The 10,626-nt window shown below is 42.5% G+C and overlaps 1 pseudogene; it reads left to right on the forward strand.

The window, feature by feature from the left end:
• The first annotated feature begins 6,601 nt into the window (after nucleotides 1-6,601).
• Nucleotides 6,602-10,621, forward strand: LOC113089742 (leucine-rich repeat-containing protein 4-like; annotated as a pseudogene).
• The last annotated feature ends 5 nt before the right edge of the window (nucleotides 10,622-10,626 follow it).

A 10,626-nucleotide genomic window follows, 5' to 3' on the forward strand; every position in this document is an offset into this window, starting at 1 on the left:
ATGCGTTATCTGACTGGATCGGCTTCCTTATACAACAGTGAGCGAAAGCTGGATTAAATTGATTGTGTTTTAAATATGCCTATTTTTCTTACAAAAATGCAACGATTAGCTACAAGAGGACTTTTTTCACCCCCCAGAGCTGTGTGAGAATTTTTATTATGGGTGGGACCTTATTTCACTTCTTTTGGACTGATGCACTGGAACACCGGCTGAGTGCCATTAACCCTTTGGAGTCGATTAACGCGTATACGTGTTATGAGGCATTTTCTCCTGATAACCCCGAAAAGAACTTAAATTACACTTTCAGTTTTGATCGTACAGATAAGAGCAATAAATCAATTGAATCTGTAAAGGGTCTACTTTTTTTTGTATACAGACATAAATCTTTGTGCATTAATCAAATAAAGATAAACATGGTGTGCTGTCTGCAGCCTTTGTCTGCGGTGATCTTCATTTAGATACGTGTCATTAAAATTAACTGTAACTCAGTGAATACTCAAAGAGACATGAGAGAGATATCTATAGAAAGCTTGACATATCTACTTTTAAACTAAATGAGTGCTGCCGAAAACAAATATTCTGTGATCGAGTAATCCATATGAAAACAATGTGATGATTTTTCACATCTCCCTTCATTATCTCTAATGCAACCACAACCCCGCGCTGAACACCCTATTCAGATTATAATGTTTTACTGTAACCAAGGCTTGAATACACCTTTACAACAGAAAACAAAGCAGCGAGACTGTTCAAGTTTTTTTATTTTACTGTTTGCTTCGCGATGAGGAATAAGACATAATTCACCCCAAAAATATGTGATGCGTTTTAACTCAGGATTTGAGATTTCCTCGGAGCAACAGAATAAAGCGCTTTAAACAAGTCTCTATTTATATACTTGTACTAGTTTTCACATAATGTGTAAACTTTTTACCAGTTAAACTTTTTCCAAACTATAATTCCTGACTAAATGTATAATCAAGTGAAACATCCAAAAGCTTGATGTAAATAATATAAATGTAACAAATGTAACAATGCTGTTCTTTCAATTTATCCCCCCCAAAACCTGAAAAAATATTCCCAGCTCTTTTCAACATTAATAATAATAATAATAATAATAATAAAGGATTTTTTTTTTTTTTGGAAAATCAGATTAAAAGGATTTCTGAAGGATTGTGTGACTGGAGTAATGATGCAAAAAATTCAGCTTTGAAAGTCATCTTTGATCCTAATAAACTGTTTAACTGCACTCGCAAGTGAATATTATGTTGTGGGATAATTAAATATATTCTAAATAAACTACAAACATAAAATTATATACATTTATTTTGTCCTCACATTCTCTCTTGTATGGAAGCATATGGGTAGCATTATTCAATTTGGGATGTAATATGCAAAATGACAATGCAATATTTAAAATGGCAATGCATTTCTGTATTTACATTTACATTTTCCAATACATTTGTGCAACGTTTGGTGCAAAATGAAAATGAAAATTAAATTACATAATTTTCATTTGCCATTTACTACACCAGTTTTAAAATGTAAAATGAATATTAATTTTAACGCTTTATAAGTTGCAAAATGAAAATGAAAATGTATTACAGAAATGATTAGATATGTCTAACATGTTAAAGCAAAAACTGTGGCAAAATGATCATTTAAATGCTATTTTTCTTAATTGCATTAACACTCACAGTCAAGACACTTACGATTGCATTTTCATTCAGTGTCCCGCAATGAATGTAGCAAAACTCAATGTGCACATTGAAAATGCATTCCGAGCCGATCACGTGTCCCCGCCCTCGCGCCACGTCAATCATTGTGTGAACAAGGCGGGGCTTACAGAAGGTCAGAGACTCAAGTCTCAAGAAGAGGATTCAATCAAGTGAGACAACATGGACAAGACAGTTGGTCCGTGTATGTTTTGATCATTTCGGTTTATGGCTTCAATATTTCATTCGGACTTGTGGGCGGAGCTGAAACGCTGCTTTCATCTGATTGGTCGAATCGGATCGGTTTTCATCTGACCGCCTTCAGCTGAAATGTCTGAAACTACGCTCACTGTTAATTAGCATAATATTTGAATCAGATGTAGCTGGGCACATAATTCGTGCTGCTAAGACCTGCAAATTAGTTCTAGGTTGTAGTATTGTATGAATATTGTCCCACTGATAAAAACAGTGCAAATAGTTCTGTCCCTTTGGATAACAGTGAAGTGGAAATTAAAATCAATAATAGACTGAACAGTTCCATGTCTGTAACATTTACCACTCTCATCTTTTAAGTCATAAGGCACTAGGTATGTGTGTATGTGTGACATTAATAAATAATTGTAAAAATGAATATAGTTACATTTCTAAATAAAAATAGTAAAATTAGCTCTATGCTGCTCAGTGCTCCTGTAGCCTACCCCAGAGCGCCCTCTCGGGGCTGTAGACGGTAATGTTTTCTCTTGGTCTTGAATAAATGTGACATATAGTCCAGTGCGACTTATATATGTTTTTTTCCTCGTCATGACGTATTTTTGGACTGATGCAACTTATACCGAAAAATACAGTTAACATTATTATTATTATTATTTATTATCAGAGTAATTGACACAGACTAGAACTTTAATGTTTCACCCAATTCAGCTCATATCTTTAGACTCGTCCGACTCGTGTTGCTTGTATAACTGGCCAGACTTACCTTCCCAAAAAATCCTATTTAATTTTATTTCATAAATTTAACTATATTTATTTCCACTTTACTGTTATCCAAAGGGACAGAACTATTTGCACTGTTTTTATCAGTGGGACAATATTCATACAATACTACAACCTAGAACTAATTTGCAGGTCTTAGCAGCACGAATTATGTGCCCAGCTACATCTGATTCAAATATTATGCTAATTAACAGTGAGCGTAGTTTCAGACATTTCAGCTGAAGGCTGTCAGATGAAAACCGATCCGATTCGACCAATCAGATGAAAGCAGCGTTTCAGCTCCGCCCACAAGTCCGAATGAAATATTGAAGCCATAAACCGAAATGATCAAAACATACACGGACCAACTGTCTTGTCCATGTTGTCTCACTTGATTGAATCCTCTTCTTGAGACTTGAGTCTCTGACCTTCTGCAAGCCCCGCCTTGTTCACACAATGATTGACGTGGCGCGAGGGCGGGGACACGTGATCGGCTCGGAATGCATTTTCAATGTGCACATTGAGTTTTGCTACATTCATTGCGGGACACCGAATGAAAATGCAATCGTAAGTGTCTTGACTGTGAGTGTTAATGCAATTAAGAAAAATAGCATTTAAATGATCATTTTGCCACAGTTTTTGCTTTAACATGTTAGACATATCTAATCATTTCTGTAATACATTTTCATTTTCATTTTGCAACTTATAAAGCGTTAAAATTAATATTCATTTTACATATTAAAACTGGTGTAGTAAATGGCAAATGAAAATTATGTAATTTAATTTTCATTTTCATTTTGCACCAAACGTTGCACAAATGTATTGGAAAATGTAAATGTAAATACAGAAATGCATTGCCATTTTACATATTGCATTGTCATTTTGCATATTACATCCCAAATTGAATAATGCTACCCATATGCTTCCATACTCTTGTAACTCTTCCCACAAACCTGACTGAAAGGCTCATTATGAGTAATTTATGGGCTATTATACTATTTTCAAATATACGTGCAAAAAGGAGAGCTGTGTTTCTTACACAACGTTGTTGCATGTTTTCCAGAAGATCAGTAGCTGTCATATGGACCATTGGACCAAAAAAAGTCATAGGGACCATTTTCTTTGTGGAGCTATGTGGAGCAAAGTTTGAATACTTCAGTCAACCTTGTGATTTCATGATCACCACAGTCTTCAAATTGATCATTTTGTACTCTTCGGAATAAAGTCATGTAGGTTTGGAACAACAATAAAGTGAGTACATGACTAGACTTGCTTTTTGTGTGAACTACACCTTTAAAATAATGGCATACTCTTAATCTGGGTTGGAACATTCTAATAGACAGAGGTCTAATCAAGGTCATCAGTTTCCCAACAATAACCATTACAAGAGTCCTGGAGCAAAAGGCAGAAGGGAAGACACTCTCTCCATCCCTTCAGAGTGGATTGTCTTGAGCTCAGCCAATCCATCACAGGAAGAACAACCAAGACAAATATCATTAACCATCCAATGTCCCTTAAATATTATATTACAGACGGTTAAAATAGAATGGGGGTATTGTGGAAAGGAAATAAAGGCATGGAGCAGAGAGCAGAAAACAAGAACATATGAAATGATGAGAGCAGATGAAACGGACAAGACAAGATAACGGTTAAATGATAAACCTCTAAATCTTGCTGCATGTGTTTTCTAGCAGCTGTTCACGGTTGGAAAATATGTGAACGATATGGGACAGAGAGCTCAGGTTACTGTGGTGGCTGTAATCTCTTTTAGAATTAATTCCTGGAAATTGAAATGGAATTGAAAGTAAGTGTCTGGTCACCCCTCCTCACTCAAGGTCACAAGTGTTAGCTGAAATGACAGCATTTCCACCTGCCTTAGGCTGATTGATTCAGCGCATGAGAGAAATAATGAAAAAAAATCTAAAGGTTTGGTCAACAAAGGTGGATAGAGCATGCGTTTCAGACAGTGTGTCCACTTACTATGGATATCTATCTATCTATCTATCTATCTATCTATCTATCTATCTATCTATCTATCTATCAGGTGCAATATTACTGGTTGCTTAAACTGCACACGTGTTACATTCAAGTGTGTCTCTAGGGCACTGCCTGATTTATGGAAATCAACCAATGAAATCAGGTCATATTTTTCTGTACAGCTTTATTTTTAAATCGTGGGTTAAATGTAGCGGAATGCCACAAATAAAATAACTAAAATTTTGCCACATTTTCCCAATTTCTGTACATATGCTCTGAAAGAATACTGTACAGTAAGTGCTTATATCTCTGGGATGGTATTGGTCGTCTCCAGTGAATTGGACTAGGGAAGCAGGCTGACCTACATGCAGCAGACCCTATATCCCAGATAGAATGGCAAGCCCTGAGGCAGCCATCCTGCCCTTGCTTGCCCACTTACTGACAAGACCCAACCCGCCAAACTGGGTCGCTGGTGCCGATACAGAGCAGACCTCTCCCTGTGTCCTTCAGCCTAAGGCGGGTTGAGCTGACAAGCTGGGCCCTCTCTGCCAGCATAAGATCATTCCAGAAAGCCTGGGGTTTGAAGGGGTGGGGGTTGGGTGTCCCCACTACACGCGTGGTGTTCTGGGTCAGCGTCACAGCGAGAGAGTGGAATGGCCCAAATGATGGTGGAGGCCTGCCAATGGCCACCCGCAGTGACACACTCAGAAGTTTGTAGTCCATGGACACAAAATAAATATACATTACACACTCAAGCACACATAGGTCATAATTCACTAGAGGGTTAGCCCAAGGGTCACATGTATATATGCATTTAAATAATGTCTACAGAAACATGTGGACGTTTTCTGCAACTGGGTCACAAATCCCTCAATGTGTCCTATTTCGCTACCACAAGCTATGAGTGTCATTCACAAAAGACATTCACAATCACACTCTCACTGTCACACATTCACAGTGGCGTGTCAAAATGCCAGCCATCAGTTGCCCAGGGTACTGTGTTGTTTAGCACTGCTGTTCAATTCGAAGACATCTGCTGTTACAAGTGTGAGATGCAAGCACCTCTTTAAAAGTACCTTTCACCTGCTGGCTAACACTGGTCGAAAGCCAACATGCCCAAGGTTTGAGAGAGTGATTACAGCTGCATGCTTTAAAAGAGCACTGCTTAGCAGCTCTGTTTGTATAGGAAATGGTTTAAAATGGTGAGCCCTATTCTCTTCAAACAGGGACCATCTTAGCTCCCACTGCATGACAGGGGAGAGAGAGATAGAGATAGAGAGAGAGATAGAGATGGAGATAGAGAGAGAGAAAGAGAAAGAAAGAAAGTGTCCCCAAACCACAGGCCCAGCTTTCCACAGTCCAGAGACTCCCTCTACCGCATCCAGAGGCGGCTTAATCCATCTAAAGAGAGCAACAGCCTTTGGCAGCACACACGCTGAGCTGTCCAGTACTCCTCCCATGATTCCCTGAGGACTAAGCACACCAGTCAAACAGCATTGGCATGCGCTCACACGAGGTTCAGTCAACAGAAGTCTCACTGACTAAGTGTTGGGTTAGACCACACAAATCACTCCACCTCATCACATCAACTTGAGGGTAGGGGGGTCCCAGCTGGGAATGTGGAGGACAAAGAAAAATCATTCATCAATCGGATGGTGTTTATCTGAGAGAAAGAAGCAAATGGGTGCAAATCGCAGCGGTTCACTTGCAGAACACTAAACAGATCTACAAAATACCCAAACCTTGAAGAGAGAGGGAAAAAAACAGAGAGGTGAGAGAGAGCGAGAGAGAGAGAGAGAGAGAGAGAGAGAGAGCACATGAGCGGGAGAGGAGAAAGAGAGCACATGAGCGAGAGAGGGGAGAGGAAAGCAAGAAAGAGAGAGCACATGAGCGGGAGAGGGGAGAGGGAAAGAGCACACATGAGCGGGAAGGAGAGAGAGAGAGAGAGAGAGAGAGAGAGAGAGGGGAGGGGGCGGACACAGACGTACTAAAACCAATGCATCAAACCAATGCACTGCTTGGAGTGTGATGCGTCAGCAGTACATTCACGTTTCCACTGAAGGACAAAAAGAAGAGCAGGCATGTAAGCCTGCATCCCGGGTGCCTGTTACTGCACCACGGAACATAGCAAAAAAACATCGGAGCACAGAGGGAGGAAGGTGGACTAACCCAGGGCTAGTGAGGTTCAAAATAAAAAGGACAGAAAGGAGGGAGCAAGCGAAGATGTTGGCATGGGGAGCCCCTATTCCCAAGCCTTAGCGCTCATCCACCAGCTCGAGCAGGACAGCTGTGCAGCTGACAATGGTGAGAGCTCCAACTCTGCACTGAGCTCAGGGCACTGCAGCGCTATACGGTTACTTCTCTGATCAACACAACGTCACAGACAGGGGGGAGAAACGCTCTCTCTTTTTTCTCTCATTCCAGGGAGAGAGAGAGCGCACGCTCGAAAGCGGGAGAGAGTGAAGGAGAACGAGGCAGAGAGAGAGCGATCGCTCTACAGTGAACGAGCCTTCTTACGGAGCTGCCTCTGCACTGGTACCCCCCTTTATACCTTCCCTGGACTCTTGTCATCAACTTCTTACAGAAAAATTTAAGGATTATCAGGAAGCATGTAGAAAGAACCCTGCAGCCTTCGCAGCGTGCAAGCGTGAGTGCACGGGGAAAGAACACGGAGCCACTTAAAAGAAATGCGCTAATGACCGCAGTGTCACCGTCTTTTCAGGTGGACAAGGAGCTGACAAATCGAGCAGACAAAACATACTGAGAGAGAAGGAGACGGACAAAGTAAAGTGAGTGGAAACATTGGAGGGGCACTTTTATTACTCTTTAAACAAAAGAATAGGAGAACATTTGAATAGACTGGATTTGTCATTCTTATTCCTTTCGCTTTCCCCACTCTAACTACCCCTCCCTTTTTTTCCTCCCCCTACTCTGGTTTAGCATGTGTGAGCAGTCCTCTATGAAGACACAGGCATTTGGTAGCAGCATCAAGTGGAGGTATCCAAGGACAAGCATCTGTGGATAGTTTGAGAGCGAGCGCTCCTATAGGAGCCAAACTGGAGTGGTACTTTTGCCTGAAGCTCTGAAGCCCTGCAGAGCTGCTAAACGTCTCCTCGGATGCTCCTCTGTGGATTTATTAGGGGCCATTTTGGCATTCATCTCTTGTTTTCTGACAAATGAAAAAAGAGAAGATGTTGCTTGTCGTGGGAATATAGGAATTTGAGGGGGAAAAAAAAATCTATTTTGTGATTGCAAAAATTGGACGTGTAAAACCTTTGAGGTAGGTGTTGAGCCTTTCCAACCATTTTTTATACATAAAATATATCCCCTCATTTTATTTGATTCATTACTCCTTGGCTTTTCAGTTCTCCATTTTTACTCAAGTACTTGTCACTGAACGTTTAGCCTCCAGTTCAGTAAATGGAAAAACAATCTAGAGTGTTGTTTAACCCAGGGTAGGGCTTCATTAGTCAGAGGTGAACCCCACCCCTTCCCCCCACTTACTACCCCCCTCTCCCCAACCACCATCATCACCCCACAACCCCACCCCCCAGACGATGCTGAATTATGAATGTGCCACATCATGAGTCTCCTGGGGCGGGTAGCTGTGCGTCGAGCCAGGAAAGCCGCCCTGCTCTGTGTCCTGTTCCTCATGGTTCAACCGTGCATGGAGGTGGCGGCCGCGGCAGGGCCCCAGGGCTGCCCGACTGATTGCTCCTGCAACAACCAGCTCAGCAAGGTGGTGTGCACTAGGCGTGGGCTCACTCGTGTACCACCAGGTATACCCAGCAACACCCGACACCTAAACCTGATGGAAAATGCCATCGAGGCTGTGCAGGCCGACTCTTTCCGCAATCTCCATCACCTGGAGATACTGCAGCTGGGCCGCAATGCAATTAGACAGATTGAAGTGGGTGCCTTCAGTGGACTGACTAATCTCAATACACTGGAACTATTTGATAACCGGTTGACAGTGGTGCCAAGTGGGGCATTTGAGTATCTGTCCAAGCTGCGAGAGCTGTGGCTGAGAAATAACCCCATTGAAAGCATCCCATCATATGCATTTAACCGAGTGCCATCCCTAATGAGATTGGACCTGGGTGAACTGAAGAAACTGGAGTACATCTCAGATGGGGCCTTTGAAGGTCTAGTCAACCTCAAGTACCTCAATCTGGGGATGTGCAATATTAGAGGGGAGATGCCCAACCTGACACCTCTGGTTGGGCTCGAGGATCTAGAAATCTCTGAGAACCTCTTTCCTGAGATTAAACCAGGTTCATTCAGAGGACTATCTTCACTCAAAAAATTATGGATCATGAACTCTCAAATAGGGCTAATTGAGCGAAATGCATTTGATGACCTGGCCTCTTTGGTGGAGCTGAATTTGGCCCATAACAACCTAAGCTCACTGCCCCATGACCTCTTTACACCACTGAAATTCCTGGTGGAAATTCACCTCCACCACAATCCCTGGAACTGTGGCTGCGACTCACTCTGGCTAGCACGCTGGCTACGCGAGTACATACCGACGAACTCTACATGCTGTGGGCGTTGTCACTCTCCTGCACACATGAGAGGCCGCCAGTTGGTTGAGCTGGACCGAGGTGATACAGGGGCAATGCAGTGCTCCGCTCCTTTTATCTCAGATGCTCCAAGAGACCTGAATATTTCTGGGGAACGTGTGGCAGAACTGCGATGTCGAACAGCAGCAATGTCTGCTGTGCGATGGCTCCTACCGAACGGGACAGTTCTAACTCACGCATCAAGCCACCCACGGATAACCGTGCTGAATGACGGGACTCTGAACTTTTCAAACGTGCTAGCAGGTGACACGGGCATGTATACCTGCATGGTGTCCAACGCGGCTGGAAATTCCAATGCTTCGGCCTATCTAAACGTAAGTGCTGCTGAGCTCAACACGTCCAACCTCAGCTACTTAACCACAGTCACAGTGGAGGTGCTGAGCCCCGGAAATGAAATGCCCAAGCCTAAATCCACCACGACTACAGCAGGTGATAGCACCACTACGACGGCCTCACCATCCGTCTTTCAGCCAGTTTTCATCTCTACACCGACAGTACTGCTCCAGAGTACCGACACTCCACGAAATCGCCCATCTGTTGTACCTGGCTCAAAATCGATGACAGGAAAACCGCCCAACCCAGCCAGTACCAGTCTGGACGAGGTGATGAAGACAACAAAGATCATTATCGGTTGTTTTGTGGCAGTAACCTTGCTAGCAGCAATCATGTTAATTGTATTTTATAAACTACGAAAGCGGCATCAGCAGAGGAGCACAGTGGATGCAGACAGAAGTGTGGAGATTATTCAGGTAGAGGAAGCACCGGCATCTGCTGCCAATATGGCAGAGGAGGGGGGACGGACTCTACCAGAGATAAGGGATCATAACATTATTTACAAACTGGACTCAACACCCACAAATCTGATATGGCTACAAACCAAAACTAGAATGCAGTACCCATAAAGCAAAGGATGATTTCGGCATCCCACATACATAAATCAGACTACACACCTACAAACCTAAAACAAACTATATGCACCAACCTACTTTGGAACACATCTCTTACAAAATGACGGACTGTACACAAGTCCATTGCCAGATTATTACGTACACAAAAATGATGAGCAGAGCCCTCTACAAACATGGATATAGTTCTCAAAAACCTGAATACAAATCTCATACTCCTAAACCAGACTTCAGTCCATTCAAACCAGACTACGGTGTTCCAAAATCCAAACGAACTACAATATGCCCAAGCTCAAATCTGAATGCAACCCCTTCAAGACAGACAGCAGCTTTTTTTAAACCTGACTTCAATGCTTTCAAGTCAGAGTTCAGCTCCCTCAAAAAAGAATACGTCAGTTGTGACTTCAGCCCTCACAAATACAAAATGGATTACAGCCCCCAAAACGTGGACAACAGTCCACATAAGATCGACTACAG

The sequence above is a fragment of the Carassius auratus genome, unplaced genomic scaffold, assembly GCF_003368295.1.
Source record: "Carassius auratus strain Wakin unplaced genomic scaffold, ASM336829v1 scaf_tig00050868, whole genome shotgun sequence".
NCBI classification, from domain to species: Eukaryota; Metazoa; Chordata; class Actinopteri; order Cypriniformes; family Cyprinidae; genus Carassius; species Carassius auratus.